Source organism: Mesoplodon bidens (assembly GCF_964165515.1).
Source record: "Mesoplodon bidens genome assembly, chromosome: 4".
NCBI lineage: Eukaryota > Metazoa > Chordata > Mammalia > Artiodactyla > Ziphiidae > Mesoplodon > Mesoplodon bidens.
In genome coordinates, this window is record NC_138160.1 from 96,071,965 (window position 1) to 96,086,551 (window position 14,587).

The following is a 14,587-nucleotide window of genomic DNA, read 5'->3' on the forward strand; positions in this document are numbered from 1 at the left end:
CCCTTCAACATTCCACAGACGGAAAATGTGGGTATAGAGAAAAGTGGGAAGCAAAGGTAAAGCAGGGCTAGGAGATAACTCACTGCATAAGAAAGGGGAGAAGCAATTACTAACTTTTACTGACACTCCTGGTGGGGGGGGGGGGCTGCGCTTTATAAACATCATCTGATTCAGTCCTTACAACCACTCAGTGAGGCAGGTACTGTTATTCTCCCTGTTTTTTCAAATGAGGAAACGGGGGTCAAGAGGTTAAGCGCTTGCGGAAAGTCACTCAGCTCCCACAAGCTGCTCTGCTGGGAGGGGGCTGGGAAAGGAGTGTGAGGAGGGTAGGGTAGCTCGAAATCTGGCCCCAGCTCCTAGCCTCACTTCCACTGGGGCCAACCTAATTTCACACATGGCCTGTATTCCCTTGTGCCCAAGTTAATTTGTAAGATTGTCCTACAATTTCCTTTAGAGAGTGACTCTATTGGAAGGCTCTTCGTCACAAGGGCACAAACATTTTTTCGAAGTGGGTACTGTTTCTGCTAATTAAGGCAGACTGAAGGCTGGCACAGGCAGCAGAGCAGTTTCTGACTCACCCTCTTTGGCTTCACCTATGAAAATGAACCCGGGGACTCGAAAGAAGCGAGATGATAAAAGGCATGGCCGGGACACTACCCTTCAAATGGTTGAAAAACATTTGAACATGGCTTCTGTCTGACCCAGAAATAAGGCTTCTACAACTGAAATCTGTTCAGACATTCATCAAAAATATCTCTGCCTCTTCTCTCTCCCAAAGAGCCTCTGGAGCCACAGAAAATCTCCACTCAAATATTCCAGAACACCTCCTCCCATTGGCAAAGGAAGACTGAAGCTGTCTAATTTTAGGGTCTAACAGTTGGCATGCAATTAAAACTATATTTATTATGGGCTTCAGAGGAGAATAATTTATTTATGGGTAAATTAGGATCACTGTAATACAAACATGCTCCCACGGATTGGGAATTAAGCTATGCTCAACCAGGGACCGTAAGAGCTCTGCCATTTTAACAATATGGGGCTCATTGTTTCAAAACAAGCAAAAGATCAGACACTTCAAGTCCACTTTTCGCCACCACTCCCAAGCCCTGTGGCAGGGTTCCAGTCAAGACTGTCTGTATTTTAGCATTGGTAATGATTTGAGGAATTTGCTCAAAGGAAACTATAAGCAAGAAAATGTGTTCCCCCTCCTGAAAAGATATTATACCAGCGTTAAAGTTTAGAAAAGCAGACTGAGATTATTTTGGTTTTGTTTTTTGCTTTCAAAACTTGACTGACTGGGGCTCCCCTAGGGGCGCAGTGGTTAAGAATCTGCCTGCCAATGCAGGGGACATGGGTTCGAGCCCTGGTCCGGGAAGATCCCACATGCCGCAGAGCAGCTAAGCCCGTGCACCACAACTACTGAGCCTGCGCTCTAGAGCCCACGAGCCACAACTACTGAAGCCTGTGCTCTGCAACAAAAGAAGCCACCACAATGAGAAGCCCTCGCACCACAACGAAGAGTAGCCCCTCGCTCACCACAACTAGAGAAAGCCCGTGCGCAGCAATGAAGACCCAAGGAAGCCAAAAATAAATAAATAAATAAAATAAATTTGTAAAAAAAAAAAAAAAAAAAACTTGACTGACCAGAAATTCAGGCAGGGATAATTGAGTCTAATTACACTGGTTTATTCTGTGTCATTGATTTAGGTGGAAGAGCATGCCTTATTATTAAATAATGAGAAACAAAAGAAAAATAAATGAAATAGCTTACAGTATGCAACCATTGTTCTCCTGAGAACAAGGTTTCTATAATACTCCTGTTTGCCAATTTAGTATCACCTTTAATTTCCTGTTTAAGAGATTCCCAACCTGGTCATAGTATGTCCCCACCTTCACCACAATGGCTTTACAAAAACACATAACACATAGAAAAATACCCAAAAGTATGTGTCCCGGGCTTCCCTGGTGGCGCAGTGGTTGAGAGTCCGCCTGCCAATGCAGGGGACATGGGTTCATGCCCCGGTCCAGGAAGATCCCACATGCCGCGGAGCGGCTGGGTCCGTGAGCCATGGCCGCTGGGCCTGTGCGTCCGGAGCCTGTGCTCCGCAACAGGAGAGGCCACAGCAGTGAGAGGCCCGCGTACCGCAAAAAAAAAAAAAAAAAAAAAAAAAACTGTATAACAATGTTCTGTGCAGAGTAAAGCATTTTGACTTGGAACTTGTTTCTGTGTCCTGATATAGGAAAAAAGTCTAAAACCTAGAGCTAGGATCTAGTTTTGCAGCTCTCTGTTATTTGATGGATTTTCCCCAGGTTGAGGACTTTACATTATTTGTAACCTGTGACTACATTCTCTGGATTATGTGTTTCTGCATCTTCTTTTCCTGCCCTACTCACAGTTAAGCATTGGCCCAGGCAGAAGTGCTTACACATGATTTCCAACTAGTACCTTTATGGTCAAACCCATTCAGCATAAAGAGACATGAGAACTAATAACTACCCCTGAGTACCCACCCTAACTGAGTACACAGGCATCCTCCCGTTGGGTCAATCTTCATCATCACTGAACCTGTTTTGTTTTCATGGAAACATTCATTACTAAACGAAATAATCTTTGTTCATTTTTTCATGTACTTATTTAATGTTTGTCTCTTCTTAGAACATGCTTTCCATGAGGTTAAAGAACTTCTCTTTGTAATTCATCCCTGTGTCCCAGTACCTAGAAGACAGTCTGGCACATACAGAGATTTGATCAATGTTTGCTGAAGGAATTAATTCCCTAATGACTCTTGGGAGTACAAACAACGGATTTGTCCAGAAAGATAGTGCTCAAGGTTCTTAGACTCTTCCAGGTAGAAGGAGTCTCATAGGTCACTCAGAGTTGGCAAATTTTTGTTAAAGGACCAGAGAGATAGTTATATTTCAGACTTTGTGGGCCTCATGATCACAGCCACGACTACTCAAGTCTGCTGCTGTCCATGAAAGCAGTCATAGTGAATGAGCACTTGTGAATGAGCCTGGCTGGGTTCCAAAAAACTACATGCACAAAAACAGTCAGTGGTGGGTTGAAGTGTGCTGACTGCTTCTAGACCACTGGTCTCCTACCCAATGACTTTCTAAGAATACATTTCACCAAGGGCAATAAAAGAAAATATAAGGATGTTTCTGTGAGGTTTTTCATAAAGCTAAATTTTTTCAACTTAAAAACTGTCTTTTTTTCTGCATCTATGTCCTTCCTACTTTTTTGGTCTTCAAAAATATTTCTTCAGATAAATTATGGTGATAGTAAATTGATTTTGTATTGTTAACCCCTTTCTTGGAAAAAGAAAAGTTGGCAACACTAATGGAATTCCAAAATATGTTTTGGAAATTTTTTCTATCCAAGAAAATTCAAACAGTGGAGAACTACTACAGCAGTAGCCCAGAGATCTCATTCTACAACCTGGTTCTTATTTAAGGTCAGGAGAGTCCTTTCTATTTAGGGTATGCAAAGGGATTACAGAAAAGATCCTAGCAGTTTATGGAATCCGGGAGGACCAGAGAACTAGGCACTAGAAAAAAGCCACCCCATACCATGTGACTGTGTTGGCAGACCTGGACACCCCCTACTGTCTATTGCACTGCATCTACATCAGCAGGGGCTGAATGCCAAAAACTCTGCCTCAGCTGACCCCAAAGAATAGATGCCTCTAGTGCAATGCCTATCAAAAGAACTGTGTCCCATCCCACTCCCAGTCCTAGCCACTGCCTTGCTGTTTGCACATACTCCTAGTCTCACACAGATCCATGGATTTAGCTGATGCAACGCCACATGCAGAGCCCTCAGGACAAGGGAGGTGGAGAAAGGAATCTTCAGCTCTCCACCCCTTTGAACAGGAAGTCAAGAGAGAAGGGTGCTGGAATGGGTGCTGCGTAAACCAGTTTATAGCATCTTCCATGAGAAACCTGAGGCCCAAAGCTCTTTACCTTTATCTACACACCCATTCAGACATTCCAGAGGACAAGGAAGCTCCGGCCTCAGGATCTGTGTCATAACCACACGTTTTATAAGAAAAGTAGCATCTCCAAAGGTTGCCTAGAGGGTTGACACCACAGAAACATTTCAACTTGTTAGTGAAAGCCACATAGTAGAAAACTGAAGAACTGGGATGACTACCCAGACAACTCAGATCTCAAAACAACTTTGCCTAATCATTAAGGTAAACGGTAAGAAACAAACCAACAACACTCCCCCCTAAAAAAACAACCTTAAAATTTGAATTATCACCTCAAGTCATTCTTTGTACTTGTAGACATATCTTGAAACTCTGCAGTTCAATAGGGAGGGGTTGGGAGTTGCTTCTTCTAAGCAATGCACACACCTCTCAGATCTGAACAGCCATGTCAATTAAGCAACTTGCCCTTGGATACGGAGCATTCTCTCTAAACAACATAAACCACAGAAATCACATTAGCTTCTTTTTACCTATTAATAGATCACTACTGTGAGAGAAAAGCTGGAAACAGCACAATTATACAAGGAAAGTTTGACTTACAATGGAAGTTGTTTGATGTAATAGTTCCACTAACCAGAGACCAAAGTAAACACACTAAAATTTCAGTAATTGTTACTTCTGGACAGCAGAATTGTAATGACAGTCATTCTTTTCAAAATTTCAAAAATATGTACAGCTGTCCCTCAGTATCTTTGGGGAATTGGTTCCAGAACCCCCTTGGATACCAAAGTCAACTGATCAAGTCCCTTACACTGTGTTAAATGGCATAGTATTTGCATATAACCTATGCACATTCGCCTGTGTATACTTTAAATCATCTCTAGATTACTTATAATAAGTAATACGATGTAAATGCTATGTACATAGTTGCCAGGGCACAACACCCTGGCAACTATGTACAAAGTGCTGCTTTTTGGAACTTTCTGGAATTTTTTTCTGAATACTTTCTATTCGCAGCTGGTTGACTCTGTGGATGTGAACCTGTGGACACAGAAGGCCGACTGTATATACTATGTATATATAATCCTTTTTTAAAAAGAGAGCAACTTACTCCCAAAAGATATTAGTACACAGGAATCTCTTTATAACACATTTATTATTTTTACCCTTCCATTAAATATTTATAGTTCATTAAGCATAGGACTGTATTTAAGACATATGAGCCTAAAAAGATGTTTGAGATACCCTTTTCTCAAGTTCACAACTGAATCAACAAAATTTAATAACCAGTGATATCATTACAAATACTACAAAAGGCATGTGTTCTTAGAAATATTTATGTTAAGAGAAACTGTTCATTTTTTGAGGAAAGAGGTGTGAATGCTGATGTACACATGTAATTCTTGGATGCACAAAGTTGTTATCCTGTGAGGAGAGGTGGAGTTGGGGAGGATTTGAAGGATAAACATTGCATTGTAGGGAAGAAAACAAGGACTCACATCCAGAGTGGTTCCTGTCTGCCAGACCTCAGTTCAGTGGTGTCCGAAATTCCTTAATAAAACCCAATAACCAAAAGTATCATTGGTGCATATTTGTGTAACAAGTCCTCTTCAGGATTAAAAACACGTCAAAAAAGTCATGGCCACTGAATTTTCCGAAGAAACAAAAGACAAAAGATGTTATATGTCTCAGTCTCTTTAGGCTGCTATAACAAAATACCACAGACCTGAGTGCTTATAAACAACAGAAATTATTTCTCACAGTTCTAGAGGGTGAAAGCCGAAGATCAAGGCACTGGCAGATTCAGTGTCTAGTGAGGGCCCGCTTCCTGGTACAAAGACTGTTCTCATGTTCTCACTATGTCCTCCACAGTGGAAGTGATGAGGGAGTTCTCTGAGGTCTCTTTTATAAGGGCACCAACCCCATTCATGAGGGCTCTGACTTATGACCTAACTGCCTCCCAAAGGCCTCACCTCCTAATACCATCACACTGGGGATTAGGTTTCAACATACATGAATGTAGGGGGGACACAAACATTCCATCTTCGCGTTATGTCCTAGTGTTTGCAAACAGCAGGCTAAAAAGATTGCCTAGCAGTGCTCTGAATGTCAGAGCCCTCCAGAACTAGTTTTTCTACTAAGTGCTTTCATTTATTAAAGTACAAAGCAAGACTTTAAAGAGGTTCGACCAAGGGACTTCCCTGGTGGTCCAGTGGTAAAGAATCCACCTTCCAATGCAGGGGATTTGGGTCCGATCCCTGATTGGGGAACTAAGATCCCACATGCTGCGGGGCAACTAAGCCTGCGCACCACAACTACTGAGATGGCGCGCCTCAACGAGAGAGCCCACGTGCCACAGACTACAGAGCCCACACACCCTGGAGCCCACGTGCCACAACTAGAGAGAGAAAACCTGCACGCCACAACTAGAGAGAAGCCTGCATGCCACAACAAACAGCCCATGCCACAACGAAAGATCCTGCATGCCTCAACGAAGACCCCGCATGCCGCAACTAAGATCAACGCAGCCAAAAAAAATAAAGAAAATAAATTAAAAATTTAAAATAAATAAATAAAGGGGTTGGACCAAACCCTGTACTAATCCTCGCTCTTTGGATTATATGACTATTCTCTCCTAGGCTTGTGGTCAATCTTCCAATCAAAGATTCTTAGCAGAGTGGTGTCTACACAGTTCTGAGGCCTGTTTCTCCACTGGCACTGGAAACGTTGGGTCTGTGGCAGCCTCTGGAATGTGGTTTACATTCAGGGGCTTCGTTTACAAGGAAATAGTCTTGTTCATCGCTGCCTAGGTTACGACTTACATTTTTATAAAGATGGAGTTACTATTAGGGCAAATCTGAGTTTACTGGCTTTAAAAAGGGAATGTGTCACCAGGGAACAAAATCAGAACCAATGTCTGGTCTTCCCAACTAAAGGATCTCCAGTCAGAATGGAGCTAACATTTGCACAGGTATTTGGAGTTGGACCACACCCCTCCTTCTTCATATCTATTTACCTCTACTGACCTAAACATGGGCCGAGGAAAAAGAAAAAGAAGCATGTCCATAGTTGGCTCAGACCTATACAGACAGACAGGGCTGACAGCCTTCAGGCTTTGACAGAAGACAGCCTGTGGGGTCAGAGAGGTGTCTGGGAGCAAGTTCACCATTTTGAAGCAGCCTGGCAGATTTAGCAGTAAGGCTTGAGTGCCTGGTAAGTGGTTTCAGATAAACAGTACTTGAATCCATCCTCACCCAACTACCTGGGTAGCATGTCTGTGCCCTGGGGAGAAAAAGCCTTGTGTTCCAGGACTGATAAAGCTCTCCAAACTCTGCAAAGCTCCAGAATTGACACAGTCCTTGGCAGAGGTGGTGTGGCAGTTCTGCATTCTTACTACCTGCTAGGGAAGCTGAGAGCTAGTCAGGCTTCATGAGGAAGATTTTTGCTCAATATAAGGATAACTTTTTTTTTTAAGAAATAGAGAGTCACATTAACAGAACTTTTTATCTTAGAAAGTAGTGAGCACCCTACCACTGGAAATGTTTTAGCAGAGACAGAAAAATCTACATTGGATGGAAAGTTGTCTTAGCCAGCCTTTAAGGTCTCTTCCAGGGTCCTATGCTTCTTGCTGAAATGTGGACTCAAATGTGCCATTTTTCTTTGACACTTCTGTTCAGCTCATATGCATATGCATGAGAGAAAGTGTTAAGTATTAAGAGCCAAGAAGCCAACCAGCACAGTCATGGTTAATTTCACATATCAACTTGACTAGGCCACAGGATGCCTAGACATTTGGTCTGTGTATTTCTATGAGGGTGTTTTGGGGTGAAATTAACATTTAAGTCAATAGACTTAACATTAGACTACATTAACATTAGACTAGATTAACATTTTAATCAGTAAAGCAGATTGCTCTCCCTAATGTGGGTGGGCCTCATCCAATCAGCTGAAGGACTGAATAGAACAAAAAGACTGACCCTCTTTCAAGTGAAAGAGAATTCTCCAGCAGACTACCTTTGGACTTCATCTGCACCGTCAGCTCTCCCCAGTCTTGAATCAGCTGGCCCATAACTGCAAATTTGGACTTGCTAACCGTTACACTTGTATGAGCCAATTCCTTATAATAAATTTCTTTCTCTATATATTCACATCCTATTGGTTCTGTTTCTCTGGAGAACCCTAATACAACTTTTTTCTGTCTCCTTTGCTGACTCAGCTTCCACTTTCCAATCTAAATATTGGAAGCATTCCAACATTCAGTCCTCAATAATCTTCCCTATTTAAATCTCCCCATAGGTGAGATCAGCCAGACCCATGATTTTAAATATCATCATCTCTACACTGATGGCTTTATATTCCAGCCCCAATCTCTCCCCAGAGTTGCAGATTGGACTACACTTCACATTTCTTCTTGGATGCCCCAAAAGATCTCAAACGTAACATATCCCAAACAGAACTCTGCCCTCCACTCCCACTCTCTCCCTCCACTCACCCATTTTAATTAATGGCACCACCATACACCCAGTTGCTCAAGCTCAATACCAAGGAGGCATCCTTGATTCTCTCTTATTTCCTTTATATCCACTATTCAAAACTTTAGGAAGACTTATCAGTTATATCCAAAAAAATATCCCAAATCTGTCCACTTATCATCTTCACCAACTTCTCTGCCTCCATCCTAGCTCCACTCCATCTCTTCTTTTTTTTTATGGTTTGCTTTATAAAAGTTACTATAATACAGTGGTACACAGTATTGAATTCACAAAAATACGAACAAATATTTACAGCAAGACACACCTACAACGGAAACACTTCTCTTCAAACCAGGTTACATATGATGAGAGTCTATACACACAAACATCCCTAAAACTTACGGGTTCCTCTTCTTTGCTGGAGGAGGGAGGTGGGAGGAGGTGGGGGGACAAGAAAAAGAAAAAGCAGAAGCCCCTAATTCTTCAGAAGCTGTCAGTGCCATTTTCAAAACATGAACCTAACAACATCCCTTCTGTACTCAATACCCTCCCATGGTTTCCAACTTGCTCAGAATAAAATCCAAACCCCTAATCAGAGCCTCAAAGGCACTACACATTCCTTTGCCCCTCTCCCTGACCCTATGTCCTACCACTCTCCCATGCTGGCCTTTCTGCTATTCCTGGAACACCCAAGCTAATTCCCCATCAAGGACTTTACATTTGCTGTGCCCTCTGCCCCAAAAACTCTTTCCCCAAATCTTCACAATGGCTTTCTCCTTCCCATTATTCATGTGTCAGCTTAAACCTCACCTCCTCGGAGGGGTCTTCCCTAACTAGCCTGTCTATCTCCTTTTCTCCCCGACCTTCCACTCCTTAACACTGCTATGATTTCTCCACGGCACTTGGGCTTGCCTTGAATCAGGTTGACCTCTGGATAGAATTTGTACCACTTGCTTCCTGGGTCTGGATCTTAGGACCCACCTGCAGAAGAGACTGGGCCTCTAGACTACCCAAAACTTACCCAATCAGCACCATAAGCGATTGAATCAGCCTTATAACCGATTGAACCCCGACAGCAAGGACAAAGAGACAAAGGTCTCCAAAAGTGCACGTAGAAGGTAGGTTCTGGGCCTGACCCAGGTGTGCAGATTGCATGGGGGCAGGAGTGAAATGAGAAGGCACTGTCTTAAGGGCAGGCTGGCCAGAGGGAGAAACCCCCCAGGCTGAGCCACAAGCTCTACAATCAGATACTACTTCCCCTTGGGAGTAAGGGACGGAGAGAAGGCCTTGCTAGCAGAAGACCCTTCATGAAACACAAGGCTTGAGGAGTTGGGATTCCTCTCTTAATTTAGGGTAATAACAAATATTGTTTAAGGTGATGGACTGAAAAGCAAGTAAGGTGACTAGTTTATCTCCAGAAGACCCTCCTCCAACCATGACTCAATGCTGGAAGAAATGCAGTCTCTGTGATGGCATTTGACCTTTTTTTTTTTTTTTTTCCCAATCTGGTGCATTGCTCCTACTTTACTGATACCTTACCTATGGCAAATTAAAGTGCACACTGCCCTACCCCAGCCACAACACCTCTTCTACATGAACTTGGTTACATAAGTTAATGATCATCCTACTTCTCCTGTCTTTCATGTCATTTATAAATTAAGTTGCCTTTCTCTTCAGTGGCTTTATTATCCTTCTGTATCTCTATGAATATCCTTCTTAAATTGTAGGTTCTTCATTTCAACCAAGGAAGCAACAGATTTATTGTGCAGAATGACACCATGTTGAAGGTGCTAAAAACAAAAAATAGTAGAGAAAAAGAAGAAAACAAAACACCCTCTTTTTCTCCTATCTTCCCAAACTCACCCTCATCATTCTCCATGCGTTGGGTGCTAGGCCAACCCCTGCTCAGGCCTCTGTCAGGTCAGACTCTGTAAGCCTGATCACCCTGGCTTGATCTGTGCCTTGTGTTCAATCTGGACTTCTACCATTTGTCCTGAGAGCAAGTCACAAAGAGTGGCATTTTAATGACTTGTGAACCCTTTTGAAGACAGAAAAGGCAACATAAATTGACTATGGGACTTCAAAAAATGTATAAGAATGGATGATGCTAGGGGCTAAGGGTGGGGTTTTGATGGGGGAGGAACGGATAAAGGTCCATCCTAGATTACCAAGTGACTTACTGATGGAAGGTGTTTTCATCTTGGTCATGTACTTCTCAGTATTAATTTGATGACAGTGACTGATTTAATACATTATTTAATACTAATATATTAGGAGAAGTCTCTTTCTCCATGCACTGGCTTAGCAATCAAGGACAGCTACTTTGCCTGGTGATCGTCTTGAAGTTGCACCGGAGGGCATATCCTATGTTCCACTGAAGGTACTGTCTCCCTTTTCCCATGAGCTAACAAATTCTTTTCATCCACTTCTCACAGTACATATACCACTTTGTGCTTCACTTTTTCTGTTTTATGACTCAGATGTATTAATTCCCTGCACTCCTCGGACACCCATAAACTGAATATTGTTACATTGTTTTTGCACTTTTGCTCCATTGTTATCTTGGGCAGGAAAAAACGTACTCCAATCATGGATGGTTAAACTGCCTTAACATGTCCTCCCATGAGTCTCTAAACAAGCCAACATCTTTAAAACTGGCTTTTTCATTGTGGATTTTATTTTTATGTTCTATGTGAACCAAAGTCATTTGTAGAGTTCATTTATTTATGCCTTTGGGTTTTTTTCCTTTTAAAGATTCTGACAGCTATTTTCAAAAGCCCACGTATTGTTTTCAAAAGTAGGAGAATTCAAGTATCATTTGGGGTGGTGGTGGTGTGTGTGTGTTTGTGTGTGTCTGGATTTGTGCGTGTGTGTCTTTCTTAAGATTCTGACAGCAAAGGGGATATTTGCTCTTCCCTTTTTGAGAAAAATTAAAACGAATAATTAAAAAAAATTTTTAAGGCTTCAAATTGAAAATTCCTGTCATCACTCACAAGTGCAATGTATACTGTCAGTCACTGCTGCTGTGTTTCAGGGAGTGGCAGAAATGACTGGGAGTTCTGTGTGATAACTGTTAAGAAAGTGACAAGTTGCCAAGCATCTGCTTATAGAGACCCTGACTACTTCTTCCCCTCATTCTCATCATTCAGTCCATCAGCAAACCTTTAAGTACCACCTCTAAGCATGAGCCTGTACCCTTCCACTTCTAGTCCCGTCATTAGCACTCTAGCCCCCGCCACCACTGTCTTTCATCCGGACTACAGCAAGAGCCTCTGAAAGGTTTCCCAGCTTCCACTCAAACAGCTGACTGTCCAGACAGCAGCTAGAGCTATCTCCCAATAACATACAGCATGTCAATTTGAGGTCAGAACTCTCTCATGGCTTCCCATCACACCCAGAAGAAGACCCAGACTCCTCCACACGACCACCCAGACCTGATATAATGCACCTGTCAGCCTCTCCCACTCAGGTGCTATGGGTCTGCCAGTCCTTAAATAACCAAGCTAGAGCCCATCTCAGGACCTCACATCTGCTATGATCTCTGTCGTGAACACCCTGTTCTCCCGGTGGTGGTACAGCTCCCTCCTTCCTAGCCCTCAGGACTCAGTGCAAACGGCAGACCCTCGTAGGGGCCTGCAGTGACTTTCCTTTCTAAACCATCACTGCAGTCACATTCCTACTCACTCTTCATCCCTCTACATTACCCTTATTTTTTTTCCTGCAGAGCACATATTAATATCTGAAATTATTTTATATACGTCTCTCTTCCGCTGGAAGATAAGCTCCGTGAGAATAGGAACTTTGTCTTTACTGCTGATTCCCAGCTCCTATGACACTGCCTACCACACAGTATGCTCTCCATCAATACCTGTTGGATGAATGAATTCTCCTGCTTCTGAATATAATGATCATTCCCATGAGCTATTTATGATCCCAGTTATCATAACAGAGAACGCTTACGAAAAGCTGAGAGTGCCTGAGTGCACTGAATGCCGAAAAGGTGAGAATAAATGTCTGAAAATGTGGTGGTATAAGAGAAACAGAATTGGAAGGGCCCCTAGAGATCCCTACATTGTACCAGATCACACTGTCACTGAAAGGCTGTCAGTACTTCCCTGGTCTGTGTACCTTAAAAGATCTCTGGCAAGAATTCATATTCACTTGAGGGTACAGTAACTCAGAGGATGAAAAATGATGAGGAAGGACCTGTTCTTCAGCAGCCGAAGGGAACCAGAAATCTAGGCCTTCCAGAGTATCTAGGCCTGTGTCTTGAATCATAGAATTTCCCCAATCTCCTTTGCAGTTGTAGTCTAACCCTGACCCCACTTTAGTCTCTAAAAATGGAAGCCAATAGATGGTAAGTATAGTGGCAAGAATTCTGCGCTTGGAGTGAGAAAACATAGGTCTGAAGTTATGAGTACTGACACTCAATGGGTCGAGTTTCAGATGAACTTATTCCCTTATCTGTAAAGTGGAAATTATGCCTCCTGCTTGCCAGGTCATCATGGATCATCAGCAAGGTGTGACGGTGACAGAGCCCAGCCCAGTGCTTGTATGGAAGTCCTCAGTGCATGCTTGCTTCCTTCCAGCCTTCCAACTCTGTAGGTCATTTCCTTTTGTCCTTCAAACACTCATAAAAGAATGATTTGGCAGGCCATACATACTTTTAGAGCATCAATATACAGGCTTCTAAGGTTTGTTTTCTAAGCCTCACATAAGCAGATGAGTTACATCTAATCAACCAGAGATAAACAGTCTTCTTTGGATAGTAACAGCTTTAGATTTTGAAAATACATTGCCTTCAGTGTGTTTTATTCTCAGTGCATCACTAAAATGACAGGCTGCCTTCCTCAGAATGTATCAGGAGTTCTGTTTCTTAGCAACACCCCTCCCACAGGCAATAAAAGACAGAACATAATCCCCTTTGGGCATTAGGAATTTGCTCATAATACTGAAAATATGGCCAATTTTCTCTTAGACGCAGAATTAGAAATCAGTTCTCCACATCTGAAAGACAATACAATTGTGACCCTTCAAAGTAAAGCTTTTGAAAAGTTGAGCACATTTCTCATTCCAGGGCCTGCTACTGCAGGGCTTGTTTTTAAAGATATTACAGAATTTTAATGTATTAGGTCTCACAGCCTTGCTCTTCGCAATTCAAAATTGCGAAGAATGAAAGAATGAAGCTTTTTTGGGACTTCCCTGGCAGTCCAGTGGTTAAGATTCTATACCTCCACTGCCGAGGGTGCGGGTTCCATCCCTATTCGGGGAACTTAAGATCTGCATGCAGTGTGGTGCAGCCAAAAAATTTAAAAAAAAAAAAAAAAAAAAAGAATGAAGCTTTTCTAATTCTAGGCTCTCCCCTCCTCCTACTACCTTCCAAGTTCACCTCTTAAGAAAGTACAAATTATTAGTCTTGAATACCAGCTGCACTCTTCAGTTTTATATTCTGGATTTCAGAAAATTAAAAAATTTACATTTTTGACCAAGTATAAAATAAGCTCATTGCACCTATTAAGTTTGTTCAAAGATTAAAATCCAAATAAATTCAGCATTTAGGGATTCCCTGGTGGCGCAGTGATTGAGAGTCCGCCTGCCGATGCAGGGGACACAGGTTCGTGCCCCGGTCTGGGAAGATCCCACATGGTGCGGAGCGGCTGGGCCCGTGAGCCATGGCCACTGAGCCTGCGCGTCCGGAGCCTGTGCTCCACAATGGGAGAGGCCACAACAGTGAGAGGCCCGCGTACCGCAAAAAAAAAAAAAAAAAAAAAAAAAATCCAGCATTTATTTTATTATCTACTTTTCCACCAAATAATATTAATAGCTACTACGTTTATTACGAAATTATTATGTGCCAGGTGTTCTACTTAGCACTTTAAATGCTTTATTTACTTCTCAGAAAAACCTTGTGAGGCAGGCATTATTAATCCTCATTAACCACAGAACTGAAGCTTAGAAAAGTTAACTAGCTCAAGGTCACACAGCTAGTAATAGAGACCCATGGGCCAAGTATTACCCCCTAATAAATTATTTATTAGTTTTAAATTTTGTGTTCTGCTCATCACTGCCATTGATTTGTTGCATCTAAGTGAATGAATAAATAAAATCACATGGAATTTTACCTTTCTTGAAAAGGCAGTATTCAGTAGTTACCTAAGGAAACTGAACACATCCATAATTAAT